This window comes from Erithacus rubecula (assembly GCF_903797595.1).
Source record: "Erithacus rubecula genome assembly, chromosome: 8".
In the NCBI taxonomy this organism is placed as follows: domain Eukaryota; kingdom Metazoa; phylum Chordata; class Aves; order Passeriformes; family Muscicapidae; genus Erithacus; species Erithacus rubecula.
In genome coordinates this window covers 19,014,588-19,034,805 of record NC_136659.1, presented here as the reverse complement: position 1 = coordinate 19,034,805, position 20,218 = coordinate 19,014,588, and the positions used below count along the sequence as shown (strand labels likewise).

General features: G+C 36.0%; 1 protein-coding gene and 1 long non-coding RNA gene across 14 annotated transcripts in view; one reads left to right on the top strand and one right to left on the bottom strand.

Moving 5' to 3' along the window:
* Positions 1–20,218, top strand: part of B3GALT1 (beta-1,3-galactosyltransferase 1) — a 167,256-nt gene that overhangs the window by 41,496 nt on the left and 105,542 nt on the right. The window contains exon 1 of one of the 13 annotated variants that reach the window (XM_079310787.1): positions 17,888–17,942. The exons of the other annotated variants lie outside the window; for them this stretch is intronic. The gene's annotated coding sequence lies outside the window, so the exon portion shown is untranslated. Of the gene's footprint in view, positions 1–17,887; positions 17,943–20,218 lie in introns of those variants that run through there. 13 annotated transcript variants of the gene reach the window in all.
* Positions 1–20,218, bottom strand: part of LOC306804355 — a 131,089-nt gene that overhangs the window by 47,389 nt on the left and 63,482 nt on the right. The gene's annotated exons all lie outside the window — the stretch shown is intronic.

Sequence of the window (20,218 nt, the reverse complement as noted above, 5' to 3'; positions counted from 1 at the left end):
TGGCTCACTGAAGAACTGGGAGGAAGGCCATGTTGCACAGACTTTATCAGTAATGTCAGCACTGTGACAGAGAAACACTGGATGGGAATTAAAGGAAGGTGGCTGGGTCAAGATTTATGGTTTTCTGTATAATTCTTCACCTTAATCCTCACTAGTTTCCTGCCTGCTCAGTAGGATAGTTTTGGATGTAGGGAAGAAATCTTCAAAACTTAAATAAACTGCAGTTTTGAGCTGTGCCAAATATGGCATAATTTCGGCAGAGATTATTCCTAAATCTTAAAATTACTAGAGTACTTTTACAACAAAATTAAAAATGAGAAGTCTTACAGCTGATGTATATCAGATTCAAAATGTATACATGAAGCACGACAGCAAAAAATATAAAAACATCAGTTGCACAAAACTGACTTATCAGACCATTGCAGCTCAAAATTGAGAATCAAGTAAGACAGACATAGGGTCATACATTCTTTTTTGGGTTGTCAGGGTGAAGAAATAATTTATAGGATGGAGAAATAGAATACAAACCAGTCATATAATGCCAATTATGCACGATCTGCAGAAAAATATTTTCCCTATATGCTGGTTTATCTGAGGTGCTAGTTCAGAGTAAAATCAGAGATTTTCCTTGTTAATTGGTTAGAATGGAAACAGGATTTAGCAATTGATGCTGATGGAAAAAGAAGAGTTGAGATATTTGTATATACACATTTTTGGGGCAGTCACAGCATATCTAATACTAAATTAAATTAGTTCCAAGGTCATGCATGAGTCTAGAGATGAAGATTTTAGTTGTTTTCATTAATACAAGGTCACAATATTTTAAGTAAATCATCTACTACCAAACACAGTTTGACTGAACCCTGTAATATGTAACCCACAACTCCACTGAATGCTTGTCTAATCTTGCTGACAACTTGACCAATAATTCTACTATTTATAAAATGACCTGCACTAAAAGAAGTGAAATACAATAAAGCAGTTGGCTTGCTCTGACCACTGCAGTAATTCTGATGTGATCCAGAATATCACAATAGATGTGATAGATATCACAATTAGATGTGATACACACATATCACAAAAAGTTTTTTTAAAAAAATTATTAATATTGAAGAACAAATATATTTAATACATATGCTCAATTTTCTTTTCTCACAATCCCATGTGCAGAAATAGTTGTCTCAAGTTGTACTGTGTCATTGCTCAATATGAACGTTTGAACAAAGTTTTCTCAGACAAACATACACAGCCAGGACCCAAGAGTAAGAAGATGATAGGAAAGGCAGCACCAGCAGCATCACATGAACCCTAACACTGAAAAGTTTGATCCTGAAGTTCAATACTAAGAAGAGCCTGAAATAATACAGACACATGACAAACATTATTCCAGATAAGGACCTAACAGTCTGCAGAGAAGAACATCTGGGTCCTGCCTCGCAATAGAACCTGTAAAGGAAGAAGCAGCTTGGTAACTTATATTAGCATTGGAGGTCTTTATGTGTGTCATGCACCAGACACTACAAAAGAAGTAAAAAAATACCATGAATATTAAACAGCTACCAACTCAAAGAAGACATTTACTCCCCTAAGACTCTACAGTAACACTGCAGTCATTTAAGTACCTGCTATCTAGCAGAGGTGACAGACAGCTGGAGTAGGAGCTGTTAAAGAGGCATCATAAGCTTTGGGGTGACTGTGTATTCTTTTTGTCTTCATGACATTGCAAGACCCTGTAAAAGCAGCAGGTCTGATCAGAACACGTGAGGAATCCAGAAGGAGAAAAAATTTTTAATTCAAAGGTGCCTTGGGCTCCAAAATCCATTTTGGAGAGAACTCTTAGCATAAGAGTTTGATGGATACAAACTCTCTGAAGGGAACATCAGCTCTCTGCTACTCAGTTACTTACAAGAGGATTCAATAGCACACAGGAAAATTACTCCAACAGTAATTGTTCTTTGAGTTGTTACATTTAGAATGGATGCCAGAACCTGCTCCCCAGTTCATTAGGATGCAGATGGTAGGGGAAACCTGGAAGATTTTTGGCTTTCTGTATCTACTGTATCTTTTTATAGAAGCAGAAATTGGCATAAAGTACTTTCATGTACCTAAGCTGCTGCTCTGGGATCTCCAAGCTTGCTCAGATGAGGGACAAAGGTCCTGCCTAGTGGAAATCATATTGACAGCAAGACCTTCAGTCACTGTAAATTTCAGAATGCAAACGTTGATAAAAAATGAGGAGCATGAGGCAATATTTTCAAGAGGGTAACAGACTATTAAACATTATCTGCAACAGCCAAGGCAAACAGCATCTATCCATTTACCATTAGGAGAAGGCAAAGGAAATGCACCTACAAACTTCATTTGTGTTTGATCTGTTATTACTGAAGGAACCCAAGTATAGAGAAAAACAGTGGATGGGTTTCAGATTTTAGTTGCTTTGCCAGAATCGTTTTGAATGGCAAAGACCTGTTGCAGAAAATAACCTCTGAAAGGTGGTGCAATAATGTTAGTATAAGCTTGATAGTAAAATAAGAATACTAATAGCCCCACTTCAAAAAAAAATAGTTAAGTATATGCCAGGTGTGTCTAAGACCATATTAATTGCTAAAACATTTGTTTTCTTATAGACCTCTATGAATAATTAGGGTACAACTTTCAGAAAACATTGACTGTATTAAGTTTTCTTAAGGAGACCAGTAGCTCAGTTGCACATTTCATTGTTTATATTTTCTTTTTTAAAATTAAGTTCAAGTGAAATGAGACTAAAACTACAGTTACAGTATTTGTGACTATAAAAGGCAGAGTGCTATTGTGAAGCAAAATATATGTAAAGTCTGATTAACTCTGTGACCAAGGGCATTACTCGCAGAGCTAAAATGAAAACCCACAAGGATGTTTTGTGGACAACAGTAAATCCAGATTATGTCTGTCTGTTCAAAAGAAAGCTTACAGGTATGAGGTATATGAAAAAATATCTTTTTGAAAATTCATTAGTGCCTTCTATGTGATCTTTCAAGATGATCAATGCACTGCTTCCAGTTTCAATAAGGAGATTTAAAAGGAAAGAAGAAAAAGGAAAAGGAGGATGATGAACTCACAGGGGCACCTCTTAAGGGAATAGACATTCCAGTATGATTTTTTAAAAGAAAATTGTTAATTTTTCATTTTATGACTACTTTCTCTCTAAATAAGCTTACATCAGTTTTTTATGGCTGGGAAGGATAGTATCACTTGGAAAACATTTTCAGATAGAACTATATTTTAATAGGCAGCAAATTAGTGCAGCACATTATGCAAAGGCTCTCAAATTTAAATGCAAATGCACTGACTTAAGGGAGGACTTACAAGAACAGATCAAGGTACTGTAACAGAATTTAGCTTTTCTAGGTAGGATAGGTTGGATGTGTAAGTCCCCTCATATTTATGGTTAGGTAATGGATTTATTGAGGTTTGGTTCTAGATTCTCTCTCTTTCAAAGTCTTCTTTGCTCTTTTTTCTCCTTTTGGTAGACACCTCAAAATGCTAGCATCAGCAGCAGCAAACAGATCAAACTCAGAAATACTGGAGGAAATAAACTTAGGCATAAATCCTACCCTCCTCCATTTTTCCAGTTATTACAGAAATGTGGGTTTGTGCCATATATAGATAATCTTGTTACCATGTAAGCTGCTGGAAATGGCTGTAATCATTCTGCCATTGTATAAAGGCAGGGAATATTTTTTTTTTATTTGATGAATGGAACAGAACTAAAATCACAATTTTTTTCCCCAAGGTATTACTAACAAAGCTGAGGAAACAACAAGTCTTAGCCCATGAAAACTAATGTGTTTGGTTCAGAAGATGAATGACAAGACAAGGAGTCCCAAAGCCCTTCACACGGATAGCAAGAATATTTCCTGCTCTCAAAACAATCTTACAAGAAGGTTTTTATTCAAAGCTCCTCTTAAGTAGTTATTAAAATTACCAGAATGCAATACTTCTAGGAAAACAGTGAGAACAATTCTAGATGTGTTAATAAAGCACTGAAAAAGGACAAAGAGCAAAAATTATTTGGATGCACTATTTTATCATAAACAATATATTTAGAGAAAAGACTATGTTTTCTATCAAAATTAAATGCAGTCTTAATTTTGAAAATGCAAATATATGCACCCATATTTTGGCAAACAAAGGAATCTTGTAAACTAACTGAAGAAGTGTATCCCTTTTCTGTTACTGAGAAGAGCTGTCTACATTTTCCTATTTTTCTAGTCTGTGTGGAAATATATAATGCTATCTGCTATAAATCTGAAAACCAGATCATATGAAATTGTTTCAATAATGGAAACTGTATGTGCATCAAATTACCAGTATATTTAAAGATGCTTGAAAACATATTCTGAAGAGAAATTTGCATTTCTGGCTATGAAAACCTGTGCAAAAAGCACATAGAGCAACACCTGTAAAATATTCCTATGCAAGTGTTGGCTTTCAGTTCTTTTCCCCCATTTCTCCTAAGAAGAAGGCTGCCAGGTCGAGGTGTGAAACAGGCCCTGCTTCTCCCTGCTTGGAGAGCAGCTGGGCTTTTTCTCTTTCGTGCAACTTTAACCTGACATTTCAATCTAAGTAAATCACACCAAGAACAAAGGTGAGACTTTTTCTCAAGTGCCTCTATTGTGCACAAATCCTTCAGTGTTTTTAAATAACACTCCATTCTGTAATGGCAGGGGAAGGAGGGAAGGATTGCAATCATTATGGGGTTTACTGTATTTATTTTATTATATATATTTTGATGATATATATTGTACTATATTTCATTTTTAATACTGTATCATCTGCTATTGTATTTTGCTAATATAGTATTATGTTCAAAAGGTATATGAGCAAATCCTGACATTTCCTTAATTGTAGAAGTTCTATCAAGGATAAGTTATTGATGAAAAATGTATCAATAGTAGGAGAAAAAATTCCCCACCCTATTTATTCTTTAATTTTTTCCTGAACAAAAAATTTACACAACTTTGAATTTTTTTTCCCCCTTGGAACCTGAGCACTTCTATGGAAGCCTAATCTTTTTTTATGGTGAAAAAGAATCCATATTGCCTATGTAATATTTGAGTTAATTTTTAAATATGACTATGGCAAAAAAGCATGATGCAATTTTACTTTCAGTGATCCTGTTGCAACTGGGGTATCTCCATCCAGTGAACTGCATGATTCCAGCATGATTGGGAGCAGACTCTGGCACTTGTGCTTCTGTTAATATTAATGTAATGAAGTATTTCAATGTACACCAGAATTTAATAGTATTAATAGAAGTATTTCATGCTGTTAAGATTCATTATATAGGCTTGACTTATATATGTAACTAGAAAATAATACTCTAAAATGTAACTAATAAACTAAAATGCTCAAATATTTTACAAGGCTAAGATTGATATACAGAAATATTCCATAGGATCCCATTCTGAAATTCTTTCCCCCTAAATAATATTGCATTACTATTCCTTAATATTCCTCATTTTTTCCTGGTCCTTTTAGCCTTCTAGTTATCTAGATATTAATCTTTTTTTCTGACTAAAGATTGCTTTTTTGGTTCCAAAACGAGATTTAATCTCTTGCTGCTGTGTCTAAGTTAAACTATTTAATGACCAGATTTAGTGTTATCTTTGTTCTTTCTTCAAAGGAAGTGCATCATAGACTATGGGATCCTAAGACAAGTATCCCTGTGCTATGGATGATTTAATGTCAACATTCCAAGAGAGCTAAGAAAACATCCTATCTTTGTTTGAAATGCTTATATTAGAAGTAATATAAGCCAACAGATACAAATGATGCCAAATATGCTGCATCTTTCAAAGTTTCCATTGCCAAGAGTACATTTTGAACTGGCCAAGTTCAAATGGGTTTCTTTTTATTTCCAAAAGCAGAGTGTTGGAAAAGTTGTGTCCAACTTTTTTGAAAGAATTCAGCTGAAAATCATAAATGCTTTATTTATGATTATTTGGTTATACTAATGCACTCCATATTGTCATCACTTTCTCGTTCCATGGACAAATTGGGCTCTAGCAAGGATTATTTATTGTTTGGAAGAAAATGAGTAGATAAAGTCATTGGGTATTTTATTCTCTTTGCAAACAGACTATCTAATATCAAAAGCAATGCACAGTGTACTGCTCACAGGGCTGGCATGACATCCCAAGAGCCTCAGAAACCAATTCGTTTCAACCTCCAGCAGCTCATTTCCCCTCCCACTGTTTCAAGAACTCAGCCAAATTCCTTCCTCCATGTAGTTTTGCTGAAACAATTTGTTACTGTAAGCTAAGATGAACTTAGTACTATGTCACTTCCCTCTCTCCCACATACTAAATCTTTTGGGAGAGATTTTCTTTTATATAATGCTAGTATTTCTCTGTTCACCTTAGTAAGGGCTAAGCACTAAGGGCTGCTGAATTCTTTTTAAAGTGAAAAAAATAAAAAGGGATCTTCACAGTATTGTCTTGGAAAAGGTTTTTTGACTACTGTAATGCAAAAACCATTTTCATGCCAGTCCAACCTTCCAGATTTAACTTTGAGACACCTAAACTTGTGAAAAAGGGAGCCCTAATCTCTACATCAGTCAATAGGGTTTTACCCTCCCATTCCCCAGGACTACTGCCTGATGGCCACAATTCCATGGCTGCTGTACTGCAAAACACATGGACAGCTGCTGATAAGTAGGATTGCGCTTTCTTTTCCCAGAACTGCATGGCAGTGCAGTGAGTCTGACTGAGCCAACTGGTTTTTGCTTTTTTTGATAGTTTGTTTTTTTAGCTATATTAGTCCATGATCCAGTTCATCACCTGGCTGTGCAAATGACAGTGGGGTGATGTAGGGCTGGCCATGAGTAAAGGGAGCAATGGGAATCACATCTCCAGTGAGGAGCTGCACTCAAAACAGGTTCACAGGACTGTTCAGCTACAACTGTACAAGTACAGCATCATGCCTTAATAGAGAAAAGGAAGAAGATGATCTGAGGTTAACTCATCACAAAATGAATCCCATAAATCCCCCAAACACTTGGCAGTGCACAATGAATTCAAATTTTTACTGGCCTGGCTAGAACTGTAACAACTATCTGTCCTGCTTCTGACATGACAGCAGCTGAATCCATTTGTATCATGTTTCTTCCTTTTGTCCAAATGTATGAAGTTCGATTAATGACTTGTATTAAATAAAGGAGGTAGAACAATAATGGATCAGAGTAGCAGAATTACAGTGACAGAAATGCTCACATTTAGAGGGAGGCAGAAAGCAATAGCAATCTTGAGAGAGAGATAAAAGGATAGAAAATGGAAACCACACAGCACATCTATAAATAACTTCCAAATGAGTATGCAGTATGTGGATCATATGAAAACATTTTTACTCATGCAGAGCTCCTAACATATCCTCTAGGCAGAACAAGCACTCAGCTAACAGACACTCAATATTTCAGGTCAGGGTTTCTAGTAAACTGCTGGTGATGGAGTTCTTAAAATCTGCATCTCTATAAACTTTTAAAGTGGACAAAAAAAGCATCAAAAAGGAATACAGAAATCTGAAGGGATGGTTAAAAAGAACAACAAACTGAGAAAGAAAAGAAACAATCAGGCATGGAGAAAAGAGCATTAAGGGAATTGTAAGGGGAATAGTCCCAAAGTAAATCCATAGTATGTATGTTGTAGGTTAAGCTCTATTGTGAATTATTAATGTAAGTTATAGAGTGTAATGTCAATACTAAAAGCTAAAGAAAAAGCACAGCACATTAAAAATACTACTTTTGCAGCCATTGAGACATGGATATTAATGTTTGTCAACAATTTTTTAAAAAAACCTAATGATTTACTGCATTCTGCAAGCATCTGTATTTAAATCCACCAGAGGATGGTTTCATCTATTTTTGTTACCTAGTAATGATTCAAAAGGTCTTATAAATATTCAGATAATTTTAAAAATGCTAAATTACATTTTAAAATTACATTTTAAAATAATATTTTTATTTTTATTTTCAAAGTAAAAATTGTTTTTATTTTTGAATAAATAATATATCACCAGCCAGCCAAAGGAGGTGATTTTCCTGCTCTGCACTGGTGTAGCCTCACCTTGAATATTACATACAATTTTAGGCACCACAATATAGAAAGGACACTAAGCTATTGGAGAGCATCCAAAGCAGAATAAAGATAGTGAAGGCCTTGAAGGGGAGCTGTGTGAGGAGCAGCTGAGGTCACTGGGTCTTTCAGCCTGGAGGAGACTGAGGAGAGACCTCCCTGCAGTCACAGCTTCTTGGGAGGGGAAGAGGAGGGGCAGCACTGATTCTGGTGACCAGTGACAGGACCCAAGGGAATGGCCTAAGGCTTTGTCAGGGAAACTTGAGGTTGGATATCAGAAAAGGTTCTTCATCAAAGGATGGTCAGGCACTGAAAGAGACTCCCTGTGGAAGGGGTCACAGCACCAAGGCTGACAGAGTTCAAGATCACTTGGACAATGCTCTCAGGCACAGGCTGTGACTCTTGGGGATGGACCTGTGCAGGGCCAGGAGCTGGACTTTGATCATCCTGATGGGTCCCTTCCAACTCATCTTATTCTATGATTCAATAAATATGACTGTTTTGTAATGCATGTGTTTTAATGTAATTAATATTGATTTCATGTCTACATCATATATCCAACACAATTTGCAGAAGTGCTGAGCATTTGTCTTTCTTTTGGAAACACTTATCTTTTGTAAGGTACAGTTCCTTGTGAGCACATCCTATGTATCTTCAAGGAGTACTCCAGTGAAGATAAGCAAAAGTGAGACATGAATAAGCCTCTAAGATTTGTTCCTTTCTTAGCCAATTCCTGACCTGGGTTTGGTGCTCTTGGTCAAACTGTGCTCCAGTGTGCCTTTCCAGAGTTCCTGCTATTGTCCCTCCCTATATGACAGATAAGTACTAGGGTGATGTTTCTTAACTCCTCAAAAAATGAAGAATGACTTAATAACACAACAACAACAACGATATTAATATTTAGAAAACTTGCAGATCTTGGCTGAGACACACAAACTTCCAGTTTTCCCATAGCCTGAACACTCAGAAATGAGAGACAAAATCTGAAGCAGTAGCAGAATCCTGCTGTTTACAGGAGACTGTTTGCTCCTTGTGCAGAGCTTATGTCTTAGAACACTTCTATTTCAGTTCAACTCCCTAAAAAGCTTGAGTCTGTCTTTTATTATGATGCTGCAGCAGCAAGAACAGGGTAGAAAAATCTACTCTGAATTCCAACATTACTGAAATAAGGATTTTCTCAATAAATAATGTATCAAAACGTGGAGGACTGGATGAAAGAGAAAACTTGAAAACATGCTGTGCAGTGTTTAAAATACCATGAGCTCATACTTAGAACACAATTATTATCATTTTTTATGGTTCTGTGATGGGAGGCTATAGAGGGTGCAGCCATTCATGAAAACATGAGTCCTCACATGCCAATTAGTCCAACATGAAAATATTTCACATTTTTTTAAGGGAAGCGTAAATTCTAATAGGTGGCTTATTCTGCCTTCATATAAAAATTTTAAGGCACTACTCATAGCAGTGTGCTGTATTATTTGATTCAAACTACATTTAAACTATCACTATAGAGACAGAAAATGTCTAGGCAGATGCAAGTATCTCTCTGCTGGCATCATTACAGTTGTATAGAGGCTTCCTGATACATTAAGGGTAAGTTGATTTTCTCCTTAGCCAAACTAAGCTATGTAGAAGGAAATGTCACGCTCTGAAGAGATAGCTGAGAGTACAGTTCAATTCTTCATTGTCTTGGTGAAGCCATGACACAGCACTGTAAAGACACATGTGCTCAATTCTTACAAAGTTTACAATATTGCTACATAAATAAGAACACCAGAACATTAAGAGTATGGTGAGGTTTCTTGCTATGGTAAAGTTTCTAGAAAGTGCAAGCCCAGTGGTGGAACACAACCCTTCTGCCAATTCAGTACTTGAAATAAGCAACAAAAGTATACACAACGCTTACAGGATTTATAACTTATTCTAGAAGTACCCAACAACTTTAATTAATTCAATTATTATAAAGTCTTTTTTTATTTACAGTATAAAACTGAAAAGCATAATATAAATATATATCATAAATTATAAATATAAAATAGATTATAAATAAGAAATATATTATATATATATATATATACAAATAAATAATATATTAAAAACTATATATATTTGCATGTAATTCAGCAAGCCCTATTTTAAAAAAGAAATCGTATTCTGGAGGCAACATAAGAAAAACAGCTTCTACCAGCAGGCAGCCTGGTGTGAAGAGCCATAAAGATAACCTGGTTAGAAGGTTGGGACACACAGCCTGTCATCTCTTTGACAGTGTAACTCCAAAAAATACTTCTGATGTTGCTTCTTGGCACAGTTATTTGCAGAGCCTGAATGCCAGAGAAATATAAAAGTGAATTTTAGAGAAATTGTCCTTGTCTCAGTGAGGATGTTTTCTGTCCTATAAATATGGACTATGGGCCTATGAGTGCTGGTCTAGCTTAGGGGTGTGTTAAGCAACATCTTAATCATTTGGGTTCTCCACAGAGCTGATTAAAGCATTCTGTCAAAATGTTTTTTTCAGGAAGAAAATACATGCTTATCATAATGTGTAAAACAATGAATACTTGCAAAATATGGTTTATAAAAACAAACTGATGCCTCTTTAAATTAGACTTTATGATTTAACTACTTCAGCTAGGAATGTGTCTTGGCATTTAAAAAAAAAGCCAAACAAAATGCTGTGCATTCTTTGTTTTGAAACAGCTTTTTTGGAAAGAAATTTGTAAATAAAATATGTCATTTAAAGGGTGAAAATCCTTTTGGATTTATTGATAGTAAATGCTTTGATGAAACCCAACTGATTTTGGAAGGGATAAGGGTTCATTCCACGACAAATTTCAGAACACTTTGTTTTCCATACTGGATCACAAAAACTCTTCATTTAAAATTTAGCTTAGCGTTAAAGGTAGTTAAGTTGCAGTTTAAACCAGATTTAATTACTGGCTTTAACAACTAAATATAATGCATTTGTATTGATACTTTAGACAAGAAGATAGCTGAATACATATGAAACCCACTGTTTCTGCAATTTAGGAATGAATCAGTAGGAGGACAGAACAAAGAAATATCGTACAGTCAGATTTCACATGACAGAACAAATGGAAATTCCTATCTCTACCAGAATACTGTGCAACATGAATCATAAGAGAGAAAATAAATAAGAAAGACAAAAGAAAAGAGAGGCAGTAATACTGAGCACTACATGTACAACTAAAGAAATAAAGGAAACAGAGGGAAATATCACACCATTGTAATAGCAGAACACAAATTTTGCATAGAATCTGTAGAAAGATTCAAAATATACCAAAAGCTTTAACTTCACTACTGAAGAAAAACCTCAGCATTTGTTTATACTGCATAAAGTTTCCAGCACTCTGTAACATGTCTCCCACAGCCATTTGCAGAACACTGAAATTACTGTATTTTGTAATTTTAAAAATCCCCCAAATGTATGGGAATCATCGGATGTGTGTCTGTGAGAACTCAAACACATCAATGTTTTGTTTTCTCCCGAGTGAATTTTGTGTTCTTCTGAAGGCACTAATATCAGAGCAGTGTGCTGTTTGTAAACTAAAGGACCCTGCACACTCTACCAGCATGCTGAAAATATGGAGCTGGAGGAATTACTTCTAATGCAAATGAGGATAGGGTTTCCCTGCAAGAGAAGTCCTTGTTGAATCTGCTGAGACTGACAATCTGGTTGCCTTGTGTCCAGCTAGTAATGTGGCAGATTCAAAAAACCCCCAAACCTGTTAGCTGCCTATCTGCTCTTCTACTGAGAAGATCATTTGGAGTCCAATTCCCAGGATGTGAAATGCTCTGCAGTTCAGCCAGCACAGTCACCTTTATAAGTCTGCCAATGCTGCCCGCATTTCACTTCAGATATCAGTGTGAGCATGAAGAATTTTTTTTCAGGTGATCTTCCCAAACATTCAGTATCAGATACTTGCTGCTGCAAATGAAAGCAGGAAGAGGCTCATCCCATATGGAAGCGGCCTTGTACCAACACTGCATGGGAAAATCCTGCCCCAGACATTCAGTGAGGCATAATCCCTAACTGAGAATTTTGTGATCTTACAGGTTTGAATTCTCAGCTTCCTTCAGTGCACTGAACTTCAGCATTGGCTCTCACAGCAGAATTGGTTATCTGTTAGCTTTCACCCATGCTGGATGCAGGCATTCAACCCTACAAATCAGAAGTGCTGTGACTGCCTTGTCATGTGAGAAAGGACTGACATCATTAGGATTGTGCTTCTCAGCAAGGCAACGTTTGGAGGAGTATCTGTGGCTGCAAAGTTGCATTTCATATAAAAGTCTCAAGAAAAGAGCAGTAATCTCTATTTTCCTGTAGTTTTCTTTATTCTTTCTCTCATTTCCTAGTTTTGCTAGTTTCTTTTCCTCTACTACCTTTTACATTTCTTCTTGTAATATTTCTCCTCTTCTCTACAATTTAACTTGCCCACAATTTTCAAAAACAATAGGGATTATGAGTCAAAAGAGAAGAATGCAATTAACAGCTAGTTATTCTTGCTAAGAAAAACAGAATACTACACAGTTGGAACTCAGAATAATAAAATAACTCGTAGCTAAAATGTTATTTGAAATCTAATTGCTCTAGTGATGGGTTCTTTCCCAACAGAAAAACACACAGAGATGCAAGAAATCTTGGAAAATAGAATTACCTCACCAAAAATACATTGTGAACAAAGTACAGTGGTTATTCTCTCACTATCACAGTCAAAGAGAAAAAAGGGAAAACTGAAAAAGCAGGCAAGAGTGCTACACCAAATACTTAGGACTGAAGAGTGAGGAATTAAGTACCCAGATAACAAAATTACAAGGACCTGCCCATAACCTTTAAATTTTTAATATGATTTAGTATAAAGTTGCATTTCAGAGTTTCAACTTAATTTCTAGTTGCCAGCATTTTGTCTGTTTGAGAATAGAGAGCAAAAGAAAAAGGAAGACTGCAAAGGACAACCTGGATTTCATCTGATACTGGATCAAGCTCCTAATTTTCTCCTGCATTTATCAGCATAAGATGAGGAATAAAAATATTGTCTATGTGTGTAATTCTTCTGTGGACTTTAGGCTACAAATGTATTGGGGGGAAAAAATTAATTCTCTCCCTTACTACATTACTTATCAGTTTTGTGGCTTTGCAGATTCCTGTAGCACCACCCTTATCAGATGAACTGCATACTGAACTGTGGACTCTCAAGTGAGAATATGAAGTAAGGCTTTGAAAAGATGTTAAACTATTCTACCACAGCAATGAAGAAAGCCACAGTGAGGTGACTGAGGTACCTGCAAAGACTACCATGGACTCAAATCTGTGGCCAGTCTCATGACAGCCTCTCAGTAGAAATTGTCAGTTCTCAGTTGGCCCTTTCCTATAGGGACAGCAAGTATTATGGCCCTTCACAGTTGCACTTTCACATTTGGTTTTCATTTTCATTAAAGGGAATTTCTTATTCTTCTCATTGAACCATGACACAAGAATAGCTTCTTACAATTAATCTTTACTTTCAAATACAAGTTTTCTTGAGGTTTTTAGCAAATATGTACTCTTCAAACACTGTAGTTATAGTTATACAGGAAAATATTTGATGGTACTGGTAATTCTGTGTTGTAAATTACCATATTTTAAAATTAAAGTATGTGGATCTATTATGAATTATCTGTGACAAAGCAATTCCCTCTTCAGAGAGTGGTTTCATGGTAAAAGGCTAAGTGTTAAATACCATCCCCAGTGTGTTGAAGGATACTTAGTACTAACAAGCTTAAAAAGAAAGGTTGTGCTGTGTAATCTCTGAGACAAATGGTGTATTTGACAGAGTGAGTTTAAAGTGCTATGTCTTACTGGCAGTGTAAAATCACAAAGAGCAGTGCTTTCAAATGGATTCTTTGGCACGTGCATACAGCATTTCAAAAAGTATTATCCTTAGAACTCCTTATTCAAAAGTATGCATAAAAAAGGCTGACTGTTCAGAACAATAAGTAATACCATCACATTGTTTTCACAGAATTATTGTTTACTCATTGGAAGGCATAAAATATTTTTTAAATTTTATAAGGCACTATAGGAACAGTCATTATTTATCTATGAATAGTTATTCACCCAATAGTATTGGGGTCATTTCAATTTACAATATTATCTCAAATAATTTCCATTGCTACTTTCTACATTTTGGAGTGACATCCATTCCAATCCTTTGAATTTTTCAAAATAGTTGTAGCCTTTGCTTTTAGTTCACACAAAAACTTCATTACTGGTTAAAATCGAGTTTGCAGTGTATCAGAGAAACAAAATGAATGGTTTTGTTAAAAATATACTGTTTCAAATGTTAAGCTAGGGAGAAATAAGTAAGATTTACAAAAGAGTACTTCAAGTCTTTTTGCCTTTGCTAGTATGAATATAGAATAGATTTCAGTACTGTCCAGCAGTAGAGAGAACAGAACAGGCATTCCTCCCATTCCTATTTGGAATGTATATATAGATAGTACAATTTTGGTTAACTGAGTTTAGAGAGAGCTGGAACTTTGTGGTCTCCCCAAGAATCAACCAAAGCCTTTTTTCAGAAATTCCTTATATATATTATATACTTGGTCAAGGCATCAAGTTTGAAAATATTTCAGAAGTCTCATATTTTTAATTTTAGAAAGTACCCTAGGAATCAGCTAAAGATACCACACAAAGAAATAGCCTTTGGTAGGATTTCTTAAAGTCTGCACTCTAGATAATCTGTGACTTGACATAAAATTGAATTTTCAAAACTGAAGATCTACAGCTTGTGTTGTTTGTGCAGCTGTTAATAGCATCAAATCATGAGTTCATTACAACTTTCTGATAAATTGTCTGATATATGGTAGATTGAAAAAGCAGTGAAACATCATAAATAAAACTACTTTCAACAACATAGCATGAAAGGTCAATGAAGGATGACTCTCCTTCACAACTTGTGAGTAATTTGTACCTTAATGAGTTTCAGTGGGCTGGTGAATATCATTCTTATAAAAAATAGAGGGACAAAGCAGCAACTTGGCATATACTCTGATTCTGTTTGCTCCTAGATTTTGAAGTAGCAGTCAGATTTTATTAGCTGCAATGGAGGTATCTGTGTTTTGGTTACCTTATTACTGCAGACTGCACTGATGTGGCCACGCTGAATCCCACAATTTAGTGCTTCACTCTCTCTTCCCAAATTGACACAACAGATTTATGCTTTGTAAGAGAAGGAAATGCCTGTCTCTGGAGTAAAGCAAGCTGTCACCACAACTATTCGCTGTGCCTTTCTTGTCATAAAACCTTTGTCATAGAAGGAAATTTCCTTGTAGGTCACAACACTATGGATTCAGGGAGCAAAGACACAGGCAGGCACAGTGAGGATGACACACAGCATGTTCCCATTGCTCACACTGGCTTTTCCCCAAGCCTTAGAAGTCTTGTTCAGACTTATGGGCAGAACAAAAAGAAAGGTGCAATTATGCAGGACAAAAGACACCGTTAAGATTATCTGCAAGAATGTCCTTGATATTTTCCTGATTCTCCAAAATCTACAATCTCTGCGTGCTGGCAAAGAAAGATGGCACCACATAGTTTACTGATGTATGTGAAATCTCAGAAAGGGTTCTTTGTAACATCTTCCCTTAAAAAGAAAGGACTAGATCCCTGTTTTGATCTCCAAGTATTTGTATTTTTCCAAGTAATTATGATTACATTGTTTTAGGATTCTGAATTACCTGAAGGTGTCCTCTAAATGTTAATTTTCTTTTACTGGAATGATAGGATAAATTTTGAAACAAATGATCAAAGATACAGAGTTTCTGAAGATGAAATAGCTTTGAAGATCATAAACAGACCCCTGGAAGGGAAATCTACATGGAAATTATTTAGTCAGCTTAAGAGGCAGAATTTGATGGCTCTAATTATTTCTGGTAGGAGGATGACAAACACAGGGGCAGAGATGAGTAAGGGTTCAGAGATCTATATTCTGTATATTCTATGTTCAGTTTGGGTTTTGGGGGTTTTTTTCACCCAAAAGCGAGTAAGTTCAGGAAACTATCTTGAGTCTGATATCAAGGTATACTAAGTAATCTCTCACTTGGGACAATCAGTTACACACTGCTAAGGAATCTGCAGTCTAGCTCTAATGTCTTTTCTTGTCGTCCCCCCCCCCCAGGATTTTGCTTGCATTTGTCATATTTAAATGTTTTACATATAAATATTTAAAGTATCATTTGGAGGTCACAAAGCTAAGACAGATAATGGCTGTTGAGCCTAGATTCTGACTAAACTGTTAAATCCATGCTAAGAGAAACACCAGGAAGCCTCTTACTTCTCTTACCAGGAACTGCTGGTAACTTCTGACAGATACAAAGTCATTGACATCCATTTTAGGCATATTCCATTGTAATTCTTTATCCAAGGCAAGTCTTAAGTCTCATGAAAGAAATCCTTTTATCATTATTTCACCTGTATTCTGTCATCATAATTTAAAAAAGGTTTTCATGGGAATTTCTTAATTTCCTACAATTCAACACTAAACAATAGTTCCTGCCTCTTTTAAGGGGGTGCTTAGATGGCAACAAATACTACTGCTAAACAGAAGAGATAGGAGCTACCTCAAGTGGATGAAATCCCAGTTATTAAGAAATGAAAATTTTAAAAGTACTGAGGAAGAATGTGTTATCATGTACAATATTAAGGTTGCCTTACAGTTTTCAACATTTTAAGAGATAATTCTGACTTTTTTTTCCTCTAGACAGTCCATGTTTGGAAGAATTCATTTCGCATCATGGAAAACAAATTAAGCCTTTGCAATTAATAGTTTTAAACATTTTCATTTCACTGAGGCTTAGAAGCCAATAAAAAGTACACAGAAGAAAAACAGTTTGGGGAAAACAGTTGGAACTGACAAAACCAACAATGGATAGAGGGATGAAATTGAGAATCTGAGACATGATAAGCAGCTTTTTAAAGACGCCCTCTTGTGCTGTTAGCTGAAGATAGAGACCTGGCCATCTTCCCTGCCAACCCCTTACAATGGTGTGTATCACTCCCATGCAGCTGTCACCTGACTGGTGTCATCCATCCTGCTGGTTATACTTAAATCTCCACAGAAACCTAAGTATCATTGTTAAACATCCTAAATAGTTAAAAAATGCAAGCATTAAATGAGATTAAATACTCAGATTTCTAAGATAACCTGCATATGAAAGATTCTTGGAGAATTTTGAAAGACTTTTTTCAACACAAATTTGGAACACTGTCACAAAGTTTGGGCTTTTCTAGCTTCCCAGACAACAAAGTTATCTTATAGCAACTACAAGGTTATGAAAATGCTGGTTCACACCAAAACCTATTAATACTTTTCTCCAAATTACATCACATGTTAGGAATTGGAAACCACCTCTACTGCATCTTCTGACAGTATTTTATAAAGACCTACACACACTCTGCCAACAAAAAAAAGAGATTTATATCTGGACAGGTACATTATTAAAAGTAGAAAAGCAACCCAATTTCTGCTTTACTGTCCAAAATCCCACTTGGTTTCCTATAAGAGCAACACATCATGCACTATTACCCAAGTGATATCTCTCCAGATTAACACAGGGAGCTGTTCTCTCTGTTAAAGGAAGAAAGCTTTAGGCCACAGAAGAAACACAAATCATTTGAGGCTCCCTCTGCACAGGCGAAGGGAAAGAAACTGGAGAAGGGTTAGGAAAATCTAATTTGGTGCTGCATTTCTGTTAGTAGAGACTGTCATATCATCCACTTTTCAAGAGAAGCTGAAGTAGCAAAACCTGCTGAGGAAGAGCTTTCTAGAGGTGGTGGATTTGCTGCACTAGGCAAGCTGTAGCCTTTTTTATTGCAATTGCAGAAGTGTTCTGGCTCCCCCTTTACTGAGATTTGTTTTGGTCATTCCACAACAGTCCACTGCAATACCACTGGTTGGTGGTGCATTGGTGCCAAGATTTGGTAACTTATTTCAAAACTCTGGCCTATTTGGCTACATACTAGCAGCAGGATTTGCTAACTCATTTCGAAGTAGCATGAAATAGTTCCATCTGGCCCTCAGCATTTCCAAGGCAGGCACAGCACATTAAGCCCAGGAAAGGCTGTAGGTCACCAATGTGCTTTACTTTTGACAAATCTTCATGGGCTGTTTTTCTGAGATTGAATTTGTACTTTTATTTCCTCCTGAGGAAGCCTGCTTATTTTTCATTGATTTCCATTAAAGTAAGGAGAGCACTGATCCAGAAACAGTTCATGAATTGCATTATCCAGTTTAATTAGAGGGAACAAAGTTTCTCCAAAGACAGAATAGTCAGCATTCAGCCCAAAATGCAACTTTGGACAGTAATGGCTGTGGCTAGTAATGATCTGAAGTCACAGCCAGTGCCAACTACCCCTTCTATGCATTATGCAGCACATTAAGAATGATGCTATAGCATGTTCTCTGTTTCAATATTTAGTACTATACAGCAAATATGTATGTTTAAATTTCTTTCTCCATTAAAACCTGTGTCAAAAACAGTCCAATAGTGAAGTCATTTGAATTATGTATGAAATCAAATTATTGTTTTGCTTTTTCTAGCTGTCTGTAAATCTTTTGCTATCAAGCCAATTAAATACTTGTAGTAACAAAAAGTCAATAATCTGTATACACTGTTGCTACCTTGCTGCTGCAAAAATTTTATGGACAGAATGTGAAATCTTAGAAGTTCACAATAAACCTGTACTTGGGAGAACATAAAGATATGCATCAGCTGAGATCTGTGCCAGGGAAATTAAGGGAAAAAAGAGTATACAGTAGCTTTTCCAGATCATGTAAGCTTAAATTCTATGCTGTAACATGATGATACTCAAATACTTGCAAGAGATTAAATGGTATTTGGTAGAGGCATATGCAGTTTTCAGATTCTGGAAATAAATATCTTGTATCTCATTCTCAGTACAGACACAAGTTCAGAGAAGACCAGGTTTAATACAGTCAGAGCATGCCAGGAAATGTCATAGTTTAACCATGTTGATATTATATTGTCATAAAATTTGAAAGAAAAATACTATGAGATTGAAAATACCCTATACAACTTGTATTTTGGCTTGAAACAATGATTATGATTAGAGTATTAGGACATAGCCATGCCAACAGTTAGGTCTTCAAAGCTATCCAAAATGTCCTATTAACTTTTTCTTTTTACTTTCTTGGCTTGAAGGACAACTTAGCCTTAACAGATCACACCTAGAGCACTGGCTCACACACTGTACCCACTGCTGAATTACAACTAGCATTTATTAACCTTATGGTTTTTTACACTTCATACCTACAGAACCTCTAAAACATACTCCAGATTCACTGCTGAAGTTTCAGTTTCTTACAGTTGTAATGGAAACTTAGTTTCATAGAAAGGAATGAAATGTCAAAAAAGTCAACGTGTACTTTTCCCCTGGATCTGATCAACAGACTCTGGCAGTGAGATACACAAACTAAATTCTGTTCAACATAATAGTTGCAACTGTGGTACACCATCTTAGCTAGCTAAAAGTTCCCCATTTTGCCAATACAGGTTAGCACTTCAAATTTTAGAGTATGCTTTTTTGGATTGTCTCTTCCACCTGAGAACTGAGCTGGAAAATTTTCTAGTACTTAATCACCTTTGATAAACACATCAAAATTACTGAGAGAGCTCCATCACACACTGTAAATAGAAAACCCCCCCACGGGATTATGTGGATTCTTCCAACAGCAATTACTACACTATTATAGAACTGAAAACTGCCAGTGAAGGTACTTTCTGTGGCTGTGCAATGGTAGCATCTGAAGCACAAAAGAAACATAACCATGTCAATTTTCAATTTTTGAATTTTGTTGTGAAAGGTCTACTAGCTAAAAGTAGGCTGCAGCTTGCATCAGTTCACCAAGGGAAAGGCAGTAATTCATTGTGAGATGACCACCTGCATTATGGGCTTCCACACAGATTCTTATCTCACATAAAGTTCATTTCTGCAGCAGATGCACCATCAGTGTTTGAGTTGTCAAAAATAAAGTTACTTTAGCTGCAATTCAAAGTACACAGATAGATGCAAGAGGTCAATGGAC